This window comes from Bubalus kerabau, chromosome 17, assembly GCF_029407905.1.
Source record: "Bubalus kerabau isolate K-KA32 ecotype Philippines breed swamp buffalo chromosome 17, PCC_UOA_SB_1v2, whole genome shotgun sequence".
Lineage (NCBI taxonomy): Eukaryota > Metazoa > Chordata > Mammalia > Artiodactyla > Bovidae > Bubalus > Bubalus kerabau.
Window position 1 is genome coordinate 3578052 of NC_073640.1, and position 13993 is coordinate 3592044.

Sequence of the window (13993 nt, forward strand, 5' to 3'; positions counted from 1 at the left end):
GCACCACCAGAACGCAAGAGGAGCTCTGAGTCCCCTGTCTCAACTCAAGAGAAGCTTGCTCAGCAAATCAAGATAAGACCTCAGGACAACTAGAGAGAAGCACCATGCCACCACAAGAGAGGAGCCCAGGCACACATCACTATGTGAGAGGAGAAACCAATGGCACAATTAGTGCAGTGCAGCTCGCCACAACTAGAGAGGAGCCCACAGACCACATCTGAAGATCTCCACAGAACATTTCAGCTATTGAGGAAAAGCCCTACCCAATGCACCTAGAGAGGAGACCCCCACCACAGTTAGAAATTTGACTACCTACCACAACTTGAGAATTGAACCCCACTGCAATTAGAGAGGAGACTTTTGGATAAAACTAAATTGGAAACCCCACCACAACTAGAGATCTTCCCCTTGCACAGAGTAACTAGAATAATGACTGCAACAACTTGAAGGAGCCACCAGATCACAACTAAAGAGAAACCCCCAGTACAGTGCAACTAGAGAGAGCCCCTGGCCATAACTTGTGTGTTGACTATGCACTACAAAGAGAGAGGAGCATACGAACTGCATCTGGAGATGACTCACCCACATACCGTAATGATTGAGGAACACCACTGCCCAACGCAACTAGAGAGGAAACACTGAGTCCTTTGCTGTAACACGAGAGGAGCCACTGGCCCCATTGACAGAGGAACTCCCACCAAAACTAGAGGTTTCCCTTGCCACATGTAGAGAGGTGACCAGCAAGACATCACAGATAGAGTGGAGCCCCTCTGCTGCACATAGAGATGAGTCCCATGAAGTAACTCAAGAGGAGGCCCTCACAAGCAGAGAGGAGCATCCATGCAAAAATGTGTGAGGAACACTGAGTGCCAAAAGAAGAAAGGAACCCCCTTCACAGCCACCCATCACCACCTAAGAGGAGGGACCACTGCAACTCTAGAGGAGCCCCGAGTCCACAACCACAACTGAAGAGAAGGACTCCACTGCTATTCGAGAGAAGCCACCGGCCACAAGGTGAAACCATGCCCCTAGACACCGTATCTAGAGAGGAGTCACTCTGTGGGAAATATAGATGAGTCCCCCAACCACAATAAGGAGGCCCTGCACATTGCAATGAGAGTGGACTACCCTCAGATATTGCAGCTGAAGAGCCCCTCACCATAACTAGAAGGGAGCCTGCACACCTGAACTAAAGAGTAGGTCACTAGCACACCACAACTAGAAAAGAGCAGCCACACCACAGCTAGAGATAATCCCTAACCACAACTAGAGAGGAGCTTGCACATCACAATTAGAGATAATCAAACCCACCACAACTACAGAGTTGACCCCAACCACAACTAAAGTAAAGACTCATGCCAAACCAAGTGAGTAGCCACTGGGAAATTGCAACAAGAGAGAAGCCATACTGCACATCCCTGCTAGAGAAGAGTCGACCCAAGACAACTCGTGAGGAGGCTCCCTTGCAACTCAAGAGGAACCCTGAGTAAGCTCCAACTAGAGAGGAACCTTGAGTTCCCTGCCACAGCTCGAGTGGAACCCTGAGACCTGTACTGCAACTTGAGAGGAACCCTGAGTTTCCACCACAACTCAGGAGGAGTTATGAGTACTCTGCTGCAACTGGAGAAGGACCCCAAGTTTCTCTCTGCAACTCAAGAAGAAACCTGTGTTCCCAGCTGCAACTTAACTGGACCCCCAGGTACCCTGTTGCCACTTGAGAGGAATCCCCAGTTCCCCACTGCAACTTGAGAGGAACCCCTAGTTGCCTGCCTCAACTCAAGAGGAGGCACGACTCCCCAGGTGCAACTGGAGAGGAAGCCCAAGTTATCCCACCATAACTCAAAAGGACTCCAAGCACCCTGCTGCATTTCAACAGGAGGCACCACCACAACACGAGAAGAGCTCTAAGCCCCTTGCCTCAACTCAAGAGGAGCTCTCATGGCAAACTGAGACAAGACATCAGCAAAACTAGAGGAGCACCATGCCACTACAAGAGAGGGACTCAGGCACACATTACTACAAGAGAGGAGCACCCATGGCACAATTAGAGAAGTGCAGCTTGCCACAACTTGAGAGGAGCCCACATACCACACTTGGAGAACAGCCCCACCTCACATTGCAACTGTTGAGGAAAACCCCTGCCCAATGAAACTAGAGAGGAGACTCACCACCACAATTAGACAGTGGACCCCACTTCAATTAGAGAGGAATCTTCTGGATAAAACTAGATTGGAAACCCCACCACAACTGGAGAGTATCCCCTTGCCCACAGCAAATGGAGTAACAACTGCAACAACTCAAAGAAGCCACCACACCACAAACAGAGAGAGACCCCTAGTACAATGCAACTAGAGAGATCCCCAAGCCACAACTAGTTTGTTGAACATGCTCCGCAATGAGAGAGGAGCCGGCACCCTGAATCTGGACAAGAGTCCCCCACATACCACAAAGATTTAAGGACACCACTCCCCAATGCAACTAGAGAGGAACAACCGAGTCCATTGTTGCAACACGAGAGGAACCACTGGCCACAATGACAGAGAAGATGCCCACCAAAACTAGCGAGGTTTCCCCTGCCACAAGTAGAAGTGTCCACCAAGACATCACACATAAAGAGAATCCTCTCTGTAGCAAATATAGAGGAGCACCCTGAATTAACTCAAGAGGGGGCCCTCATAAGTTGAGAGGAGCAACCACAATAAAATTTTTGAGGAATACTTAGTGCCAAAAGAAGAGAGGCACCCTCTGCCAAGCCCCCCATCACAACCTAAGAGGAGGGACCACTGAAAACTGAGAGGAGCCCCGAGTCCACAACCACAACTCAGGAGGAGGACTCCGCCACTTAAGCCACTGGCGACAATGTGAGAGTATGTGCACAGACATCATACCTAGAGAGGAGTTGCTATGCGGTAAATATCGATGAGTAGCCTCCAACTCAAGAGGAAACATAAGTTCCTTGCCACAGTGCAAGGGGCACCCTGAGTCCTATGCTTCACCTCGAGAGGAACCCCAACTTCTTCAGTGCAACTCGAGCAGAACCGCAAGTTCCCCACCTCAGCTCAAGAGGAGGACTGACTTCCCTGATGCTACTCGATAGGAACCCCATGTTTCCCGTTGGAACTCAAAATGAGCACCAAGCCCCCTGAGGCACCTTGAGAAGATTCCCAAGACCACCACTGCAACTCAAGAGCAACCATGAGAATCCAGCTCAACTTAAGAGAAGCCCTATTCCCCATCACGAGGACAGTCCCTGGAAACAAAGACAGGAACTCCCCCACCAGAAGGAGAGGATCCCCTCACCACAACGAGAGTGGGGTCCCCAGGACATCACACCTAAAAAGGAGTCAGTTCAGTTCAGTTCAGTCGCTCAGTCGTGCCCGACTCTTTGAGACCCCATGAATCGCAGAATGTCAGGCCTCCCTGTCCATCACCAACTCCCAGAGTTCACCCAGACTCACGTCCATTGAGTCAGTGATGCCATCCAGCCATCTCATCCTCTGTCGTCCCCTTCTCCTCCTGCCTCCAATCCCTCCCAGCATCAGAGTCTTTTCCAATGAGTCAACTCTTCGCATGAGGTGGCCAAAGTACTGGAGTTTCAGCTTCAGCATCATTCCTTCCAAAGAAATCCCAGGGCTGATCTCCTTCAGAATGGACTGGTTGGATGTCCTTGAAGTCCAAGGGACTCTCAAGAGTCTTCTCCAACACGACAGTTCAAAAGCATCAATTCTTTGGCTCTCAGCCTTCTTCACAGTCCAACTCTCACATCCATACATGACCACAGGAAAAACCAATAGAGATGAGCCCATTAAAATATCTCGAGAGGAGCTCTACAAAATTAGAGAGAAGCAATCCCGTGAAAAACTAGTGAGGAGACTCAGTGCCAGAAGTAGAGAGTATGCCCTACCCCATGGAGACAATCCACCACAACTCGGGAGGAAGCATCACTGCAACTCGAGAGGAGCTCTGAGTCCCGTGGCTCAACTAAAGAGGGGCTTTCCATGGCAACTGGAGAGAAACTCCTAGTTCCTTTGTACTCGAGCAGAACACCGAGTACCCTCCACAACTCAAGTGGAGCCCTAAGTCCACTGCTGCAACTCTTGAAGAACCCTGAGTTCCCTGCCACAACTCAAAAGGACCCTGATCTGGCTGCTACAACTCAAGAGAAGGCAGCACCAGAACTCAAGAGGAGCTCTGAGTTCCCTTCCTCAACTCAAGAGGAAGTCTCACGGAAAATTGAGATAAGACCTGAGCACAACTACAGAGGTGCACCATGCCATCACAAGAAAGGGGCCCAGGTCATATCATTACAAGAGAGGAGCACCCACAGCACAATTAGAGAAGTGCAGCTTGCGACATCTAGTGAGGAGCCAACACACCACATATGGAGAAGAACCCCACTGCACATTGCAAATATTGAGGAAAACCCTTGCCCGTTGCCAATAGAGAGGAGACCCTAACCACAACTAGAGACTTGACCACCCAGCACAACTAGAGAGTTGAACCCCACTGCAAATAGAGAGGAGTCTTCTGGATAAAACTAGATTAAAAGATCCACCACAACTAGAGTGGAGCCCCTCACCGAAACTCAAGAGGAGCCCCCTGATTCATCTTGACAGGATCCACTGCCCCCTTTTAGAGGAGTCCTGAGCTTCTGCAGCATATTGATATGTGCTTCCTGAGACAAATAAAGAGGAGCCCACAATCTCAAGCACAGAGATGCCCTCACCACAACTCGAGAGCCCTGTGAACACCACAATTAGCTTGGAGTCCCCTGCCACAACAATAAGTTGCTCCCTGCCACAATTATAGAGGAGTGTGCATATCACAACTAGAGAGAAGTTACCCACAACTAGCCAGGAGCCCCTGGAAATCGACTTAGAGAGGAGCCTGCCACAACTCCAGATGAGCCTACATTCCTGATGTGGAGAAGAGCCACATAGACATTCCACCTATTGAGGAAAAGCCCCTTCCAAGGCACCAAGAGAGAAGTGCCCTCAACACAACTACAGAGTTGACTACCCATTACAACGAGAGAGGGTCAACCCCAACAAAATTACTGAGGAACCCCTAGCACCAAAGTTGGAGAGAACCTCCCCTGTGGAGCCACCCACACCCCAACCAGAGAGGACACATCCCCACAACTCAACAGGAGACCTCCACCACAACTCAAGAGGAGCCCACTGGACATCACACATAGAGAGGAGTCACTCTGCTGCTAATAAAGATGAACCTAACACCACAAGTAGAGAGAAGCTTGCACACTAAAGAGAATCGAACCCACCACAACTACAGAGTTGACCCCGACCACAATGATAGAGAAGTTCCATGCCAAAACTAGTGAGTAGCCACCTGACATTGCAACAAGACAGGAGCCACCCTGCACATCCTTGCTAGAGACGAGTCACCCCAAGACAACTCGAGAGGAGGCTCCACCACAAGTTGAGAGGGACCCTGAATACCTCTCTCAAACTTGAGAGAAACCCCAGGTTCTCCACCACAGCTCGAGTGGAACCATGAGACCCACACTGCAACTCGAGAGGAACACTGAGTTCCCATCGTATCTTGAGAGGAGCTCTGAGTCCCCTGCTGCAACTCGAGAGGAACCCCAAGTTTCCCTCCACAACTCAGGATAAATCCCAAGATCCCCACTACAACTTGAGAGGAGGCCCTTCTCCTCTGCTGCAAATTGAGAGAAATCCTGAGTTACCCAGAGCAACTCAAGAAGAGCCCCAAGCCTCCTGATGCAACTTGAGAGGCTTTCCAAGAGGAGCCAAACCCACCACAATTTGAGAGGAGCACTCTATCACAACAGGAGAGGAAGCCCCATACCACTTCTAAAGAGTAGACCCCCGCCCCCGCCACAACTAGAGAGGAGTCTGAAATCACAACTAGAAAGGAACTGAAACAAAAACATCAGTTGACCCCACTGCAACTACAGTGGAGCCCAATGTATAACTATACAGTAGCATACCACACATAACAATGAGACAGGAGCCAGCTGCTAATCACTACTAGAGAGGAGTTGCCCCATGCAGCTCGAGAGGAAGCCTAATCAAAACTATAAAGGATCCCCAAGTCACCTGTCCCAACTTGAGAGGAACCCTGAGTCCTCCACCATAACTCTACAGGAGCCCTATATCGTCACAAAGAAGGAGCCCCTGGTGACAAACAGAGCAGCCCCCCACCAAAACTGGAAATGATTCCCCTGAAAAAATTCAAGAGGAGCCCTTTGGCACTTTGTGCCTAGAGAGGTGGCCTCTGCCACAAATAGAGATGTGGACCCTGACATAACTCGAGATGAGCCTCTCACCCTTAGAGTGCATTAACCCCATGAAAACTAGAAAGAAGCCCCCAATGCCACAAGTAGAGAGAATACTCTCCCCGCAGAGAACCCCCAGAGATTGTACCACCACAATTAGAGAGGAGCCCCAAGTCCCCACCTGAACTTGAGGGAAGACCTGTGCCAAAACTCAAGAGAAACCTATGGCCACAATGAGAGAGAAACCCACCCGCCAAAACTGGAAATTGTCCTACCACCACAACTGGAGAGAAGACCCAGGACATTTCACCTAGAGAGGGCCCCCTCCACCGCAAATAGAGATGAGCCTTTGCTGCAAGTCGAATAGAATCCCTACCACCAACAGAGAGGAATAATCTCGACATAACTAGAAAGTAGAAGTCACACGCAACTAGAGAGGAGCCCCCTCAACATCAACACTTGAGAGGAGCATCCCTGCACATCGAAATTAGACAGAAGCCTACTTACAAAACTAGAGAGGACGCTCCCATGCCAAAACTAAAGAGGAGGGGCCGTGTGATAATTAAAGAGTAGGCTCACGGATATCGCACCTGGAAAGAGTGCCTGTGCACATCGCTACCAGACAGTAAATCCTCTCCATACTTCGAAAGGAAAATTCGACCCCAACTCTAGAGGTGACCTCTGTACACCATAACTAGAGAAGAGCCCCACTAACACAACTCGAGAAGAGACTGCACAACACAACTAGAGAGGAGCCCACCTACACAACTAAGTTGACCCCACACACGAACTACAGAGGAACCCCATGCTGCAGGTAGTTTAGCCACCAACACATTTCAACTAAACAGAAGCCACCCTGCACATTGCTACTAGAGAGGAGCCACCCCATAACAACTCGAGTGGAGGCACCTCCTCAACTTGAGGAGTCCCTCACCACAACTATGGTTGTGAGGAACCACAACTATGGTATGAGAGGAACCCATACACTGCAACTAGAGAGGAGCCCACCCCCACATGAAGAAAGGAGGCCCTGCACCACGCCCCTAGAGAGGAGCAATCTCATATACCACGTCTACAGAAGAGGCTTCACACCACTACTAAAGAGTTGCCCCTCAAGCCACAAATAGAAATGAGCAAGCAAACTGCACCAAGAGAAGAGACTCACAGCATTATGCAACAAGACAGGAGTTCCCACTCCACAACTAGAGTGGACTTCCCAAGGCACAGCACAACTAGGGAGGTACACCCCGAAACATCACAACTTTGGGCCCAACCACCAAAACCAGAGAGCAGAATACATGCAGCAGCTAGATAGTTGATCCCCAGGAGCAATTAGTGAAGAGCACATCACTGCAACTAGAGAACCCCCATCCCATATATCGCATCTAGAGTGTAGAATCACTACCACAACTAGAGTGGACACCCCTGCCACAGGTAAATAGGAGCCAGCCCCACACATCACAATTAGAGAAAAGTGCCCATGCACATCAAAACTAGAGTGGAACTCCCACACGGATCATAATGAAAGAGGAGGCCAGCACTGCAGTTAGAGAGGAGATCCATGCCGTAATTAGAGATAAGCCCCCATGAATATTGCCATTAGAGAGGAGCATATCCACACATCACAATTAGACAGAAGCCCCCTGCCATGAGCAGAGAGGAGTCCACCATGCTGCAATTAAAAAGGACTCCTGCCACAACTATACAGTAGCCTCCTGTAAATCACAACAAGAAAAAGGGCTTCTTCATGTCAAATCAGGAGCCACCCCATCACAATTTGAGAAGGACACTCCACTGCAACTAGAGAGGAGCCCAGCTACTACAACTAAAGAAGAGCCTCCAATGCCACAACTAGAGATGAGTCTGCAAATGACAACTAGAGAGGAGCCGACCCACCACAAATAAAGAGTGCACACCCACTGCAACTAGAGTGAAGCCCCATGCCGCAACTAGACAGTAGCCACCTGCACATTGCAACTAGAGAGGGACCAGCCTGCACATCGCTACTAGAGAGGATCTGGCCCACTGAACCTCGACTGGAGGATCCACCACACCTCTCAAGGAAGCCCAAGTCACCTGTGGTAACTCAAAAGGCACCAGGAGTTTCCTGCTGCAATTTGACAGAAGTGCTCAGCTGTAACAAGAAAAGGAGCCACTGGCCAAAATGACAGAGGGGCTTCCCAGCCAAAACTGAAGTGGATTCCCCCAGTCCCAGGGTCCAGCCCCGGTTGGATCCAGGGATATCCTCAGGAGGACAGCATTGGCAAAAGAATAGATAAAAGGAAAAAGAGACAGAGGCTTGACCTGACTGGTTTACATGGGAGACTAATAAAGTTCGTGACACAGAATTTGCTCTGACCATGGAGGCCGCAGGCGCCCTCCTGAATCGCTGAAGATGCCCCACCTTAGGCACCTTCTCAAGCGGGTCTTAGAAGCCCAGGCAAGTAAGTGGTCTCAGAGAGCCCCCACACTCCGATCAGTCATTCTGAAGGACGAACAGAGAAGAAAAGGAGAGAAAAAGAAGCAAGAATGAATGACACGGGGAGACCAAGCTTTGAGCAAGGCCCGTAGCTTTATTTTCAAAGGGAGCTTATGTACCTTAAGTTGTGCATAGAAGATAATAGGGGTGTAAAATCATGCAAAGTCAGCAGTCTTTGATCCTTATCAAGACGAAGCTTTCTTTTCTGCAAACTTATCATATACAAATGCTTTAGGTGATTTACATCATCTTCTGGCCAGAAGGCCTATCAACATTTTATGACTCTTTGTTCCGATAAAGGTTAGTTAACCAGAAAACTTGTTTTTTCTAAGAGTAATTATTTTAAAGTTTGGTGCCATCCTTCAAAAGTGTTAGATAAAATGTTACATTCCTATAGGGCAAAGGTGCAGTGGGCTCACAACAAGGAAAGAATTTATTACCTTAAGGGTCTAAAGTTGTAAGTTGTTAACACCAAGGACACCACTTATTTTTTCTACATACCAACTATATTAATTAATATACTCCCAAGGACACAATACAAGGGATGGAGAAACTTGGCAGCAAGCATTGGCTCAACAATAAAATCTTCTACTAGTTCTATTCTAACAATTTCTAACTCCCCGAGAGGCTCTATACTATTTGAATATCTTAAGCTTCCCGTGCCTCTCAAGGTTGGGAGGCTGTAAACAATCCTATGCGTAGCTGTAGGAGTTGGGTAAACCTGTCAAGCAAGTTAGAGAGCCATCTGAGGTGTTTGGATTGAAACACTCCTAATATGCCCAGGAGGCTAATTAACTAGAGCTCTAAGTTGATTTCCTTCCAAGAAAAGGTGGTCGGGGTTAGCCCCCGTTAATGTCAGAGGAGTTGGTGAAAGTCATAAAATAGTAAAACAGACAGATTCCAGTTTGGGGGTAGATGCTCAGGCAGATCCAGGGGGGCCCTCGAGTCCTGACTCACCTTTGCATATTAGGCCTCTCTGCATGACCTTTGTCATGGGTGGGCACTCCCATGCTGGCTCCTGGCACCCCAGCAAAACTAGAGTGGAGTCCCAAAGGACTTAGAGGGAAGACCCTTCTGCCCCAAATAGAGATGAGCTCCATGAAGTAAGTCGAGTGGAGTCCCTGACAACTAGAGAGCAGCAATCCCACTAATGTTAGTGAGGAACCCCTAGCACCAAAAGTAGAGAGGACCTCCCCTGTGGAGGCACCCACACCCCAACCAGAGAGGACACAGCCCCACAACTCAGTAGGAGTTGGCTGGACATCACAGAGAGAGACAAGCTCCTCTGCTGCTAATAGAGATGAACCTCACACCACAACAAGAGAGGAGCTTGCACACCACAACTAGAGGAAATCGAAACCACCACAACTACAGAGTTGACCCGAGCACAATGACAGAGTAGTCCCAGGCCAAAACTAATGAGCAGCCAACCGACATGGCAACAAGTCATGAGCCCCCCTGCACATCCCTGCTGGAGATGGGTCAGCCCAAGACAATTCGAGAGGAGGCCCCACTGCAAGTCGAGAGAAACCCTTAGTATGCCCCCAACTCGAGAGGAACACCAAGTTTCCCATCACGGCTTGTGTGGAACTCTGAGTCTTGCAGTGCAACACAAGAAGAACACTGAATTCACGCTGTGACTCAAGAGAAGATCTGAGTCTCCTGCTGCAACTTGAGAGGAACCCTGAGTTCCCTGATGAAACTCTAGAGGAGGCCCGACTCCCTGGTGCAACTTGAGAGGAACCATGAGAATCCACCTAAATTCAAGAGGAGCCCTATTCTGCATTACATTGAGAACCCCCAGCAACAGACAGAGGCACTCTCCTGCCAGAGCTGGAGAGGATGCCCTCAGCACAACGAGAGAGGTGCCACCAGGATATCACACCTTAAAAGGAGTCACTCTGTCACAAATAGAGATGAGCCCACTGAAGTAGCTTGAGAGGATACCTTCAAAATTATAGAGGAGCAATCCCAAGAAAAACTAGTGAGGATTGCCCAATGCTAAAATTAGAGATGATGCCCCACCCCACAGAGACCACCCACCAAAACACAAGAGGCAGTATCACTGTAACTCGAGAGGACCTTTGTGTCCCCTGTCTCACCTGAAGAGGAGCTTTCCATGGCAATTCAAGAGGAACTCCTAGTTCCACACTGCACATGAAAGGAACACTGAGTACCCACCGCAAATCGAGAGGAGCCCTGAGTCCACTGCTGGAACTTGACAAAAAGCCCGAGTTCCCTGTCACAACTCAAAAAATACCCATGCACCCTGTTGCAACTCGAGAGGTGGCACCACCAGAACTCAAGTGGAGCTCTGAGTGCCCTTCCTCAACTTAAGAGGCTCTCTCACAGTAAATCAAGAATATGACCTTAGGACAACTAAAGAGTAGCACCATGCCACAACAAGAGAGGAGCCCAGGCACGCATCACTACAAGAGAGGAGCACTCACAGCACAAATAGAGAAGCTCATCTCGCCACAACTAGAGAAGAGCCCACACACCACACCTGGAGAAGAGCCCCACAGCATATTGCAACTATTGAGGAAATCCCCTGTACAATGGAACTAGAGAGGAGACCACCACCATCACTAGAGACTTGACCACCCACCACAAGAGTGTTGACCCCCCACTGAAAATAGAGAGGAGCCTTCTGGATAAAACAGGATGGCAAACCCCACCACAAATATAGAGTAGGCCCTTGCCCTCAGCAAATACAGTAATGACTGCAACAACTCGAAGGAACTACCACGCTACACCAAGAGAAACCCCTAGTACAGTGCAACTAGTGAGAGCCCCTGACCACAATTAGTGTATTGACCATGTGCCACAGCATGAGAAGAGCTTGCAAGCTGCATCCAGAAAAGAGTTCTCCACAAAACACAATGATTGAGGAACACCATTGCCCAATGCAACTAGAGAGGAACCACCAAATCCTCTGCTGCAACATGAGAGGAGCCAATGGCCAGAATGACTGAGGAGCCCCCCACCAAAACTGGAGAGGTTTCCCCCATCACAAGCAGAGAGGAGTCCACAAGATATCACACACAGAAAGGAACTCCTCTGCTGCATATGTAGACATGCCCCCTGAAGTAAATCGAGAGGAGGCCCTCACAAGTAGAGAGGAACAACCATGCTAAAATCTGTAGGAACATCTAGTGCCAAAAGAAGAGAGGACCCCCTTCAGATCCCCTCATCACAACCTTAGAGAAGGGTCCACTGCAACTCAAGAGGAGCCCCAAGGCCAGTGCAACAAGTCAAGAGGAGGACACTACTGCTTCTCAAGAGAAGCCACCAGCCACAATGCAAGAGGAGGCCCCCAGACGTTATACGTAGAGAGAAGTCACTCTGTGGCAAATAAAGATGAGCCCCACCACCACAAGAAAGAGGCTCCTGCACATTGCAATGAGAGAGAACTCCCCACAGATATAGCAACTAAAGGGCACCTCACCATAACTAGAAAAGAGACCACACACCGCAACTAAAGAGGAACCCACCAGCAAACCACAACTGGAAAGGAGCAGGCACACAACAGCCAGAGATAATTGCCCATGACAGCTAGAGAGGACTCCCCACTGATACTGGAAAGGAGCTCACCAGCACACTGCAACTAGAAAGAAACACCCATGCCACATGTAGAGAGGAGTCCTCAACCACAACTAGAGACCCCCACTGAAATTCAAGAGGAGCCCCCTGCTTCATCTCAACAGGATCTGTTGCCTCTTTGTAGAGGAGCCCGAACTCCCACAGCAAATTTATATGTGCCTCCTGAGATAAATAGAGAGGAGGCCACCACCTCAAGTACAGAGATACCCACAACACAACTGGAGATTCCCATGAAGACCGAAACTAGTTTGGAGTCCCTGGCACAACAAGAAACTTGCAGCCTGCCACAACTAGAGTGGAGCCTGCACATCACAACCAGAGAGAGGTCCCCCACAACTAGACAGGAGCCCCTGGAATTCAACATAGAGAGGAGCCCACCAGCACAACAATACACAAGCCTCCCACCACAACTCCAGAGGAGTCTGTATTCCTCATGTGGAGGAAAGCCCCATACAAACTGAAACTAGAGGAAATCCCCACCAATGCAACTAGAGAGGAACTTCCTCACCACAACTAGAGAGATGACCACCCATCACAAAGAGAGTCCAAAATTCGTGAGGAAACCCTAGTGCTCCAAGTAGAGAAGACCCATCACCATGGAGCCCCCACATGACAAAGGTGATAGCAGGCACAACAGCAACTCAAGAGGAGGCCCGAGTACTTGCAGCAACTCTAGAGGAGCCCCACAATGAAACTCGAGAGATGCCCCATGCAGCAACTCGAGAGGTGCCTCCTACTACAACTAGAGAGGAGCCCCAGCCACAAATTAAGAGCACCGTGCACCCTGTAATAAGCTTAGAGCCCCCTGCCACAACTGGAAAGGAGCACTCGTTCACAACTAAAGATGAACCTGCAAACCACAAATAGGGAAAAGGCCCCTGGAAATAGAGAGGAGCTCCCAATTGGATTGGAATAAGTGCAGAGCCAAACACCACAACTTGAGTGGAGAACTCCACAACAAACAGACATTAACCTCGCTGAACATCACCACTAGAGCTGAGCACCCCCACATATCACAATTCAATATAAACCCCCTGTGATGAGTAGAGAGGAGCCCAACATGCACAACTAACAAGGATGCCCCCTGCCACAGCTAGAGAGTGTTCTCCTTCACTTCACAACCGGAAAATGCACCCCTTCACATGACAAGCAGAGATAAACCACGCCAACCACAGTTGGAGAGGAGCATTCTACAGCAGCTAGAGAGGAATCCCCATACCACAACTAAAAAAGAGTGCCTCCACCACAACTAGAGGGGAGTTTGCAAACCACAACAGAGGAGCAGGAAAGAAGAAGAAAAAAAAAAAAAAAGCTGTCAGTCTAACCCCACTGCAATTAGAGTGGATCATGCCTTAACAATACAGTAGCCCACTGCACATCACAACTACACAGGAGCCAGCCTCCTAATCACTCCTAGAGTGGAGCTGCACCATGCAGCTCGAGAGGAGGCCCCACCACAACTATAAAGGAACACCAAGTCACCTGTGGAAACTCGAATGGATCCCCGGGTCACCCAATGGATCTTGACAGGATCCAACTCCAGAGGAACTGAGAGAATCCGCCTCAATTCAAGAGGAGCCCTATTCTGCATCACGAGGGGATCCTCCAGCAACAAAGTCAGAGGCACTACCACGCCAGAGCTGGAGAGGATG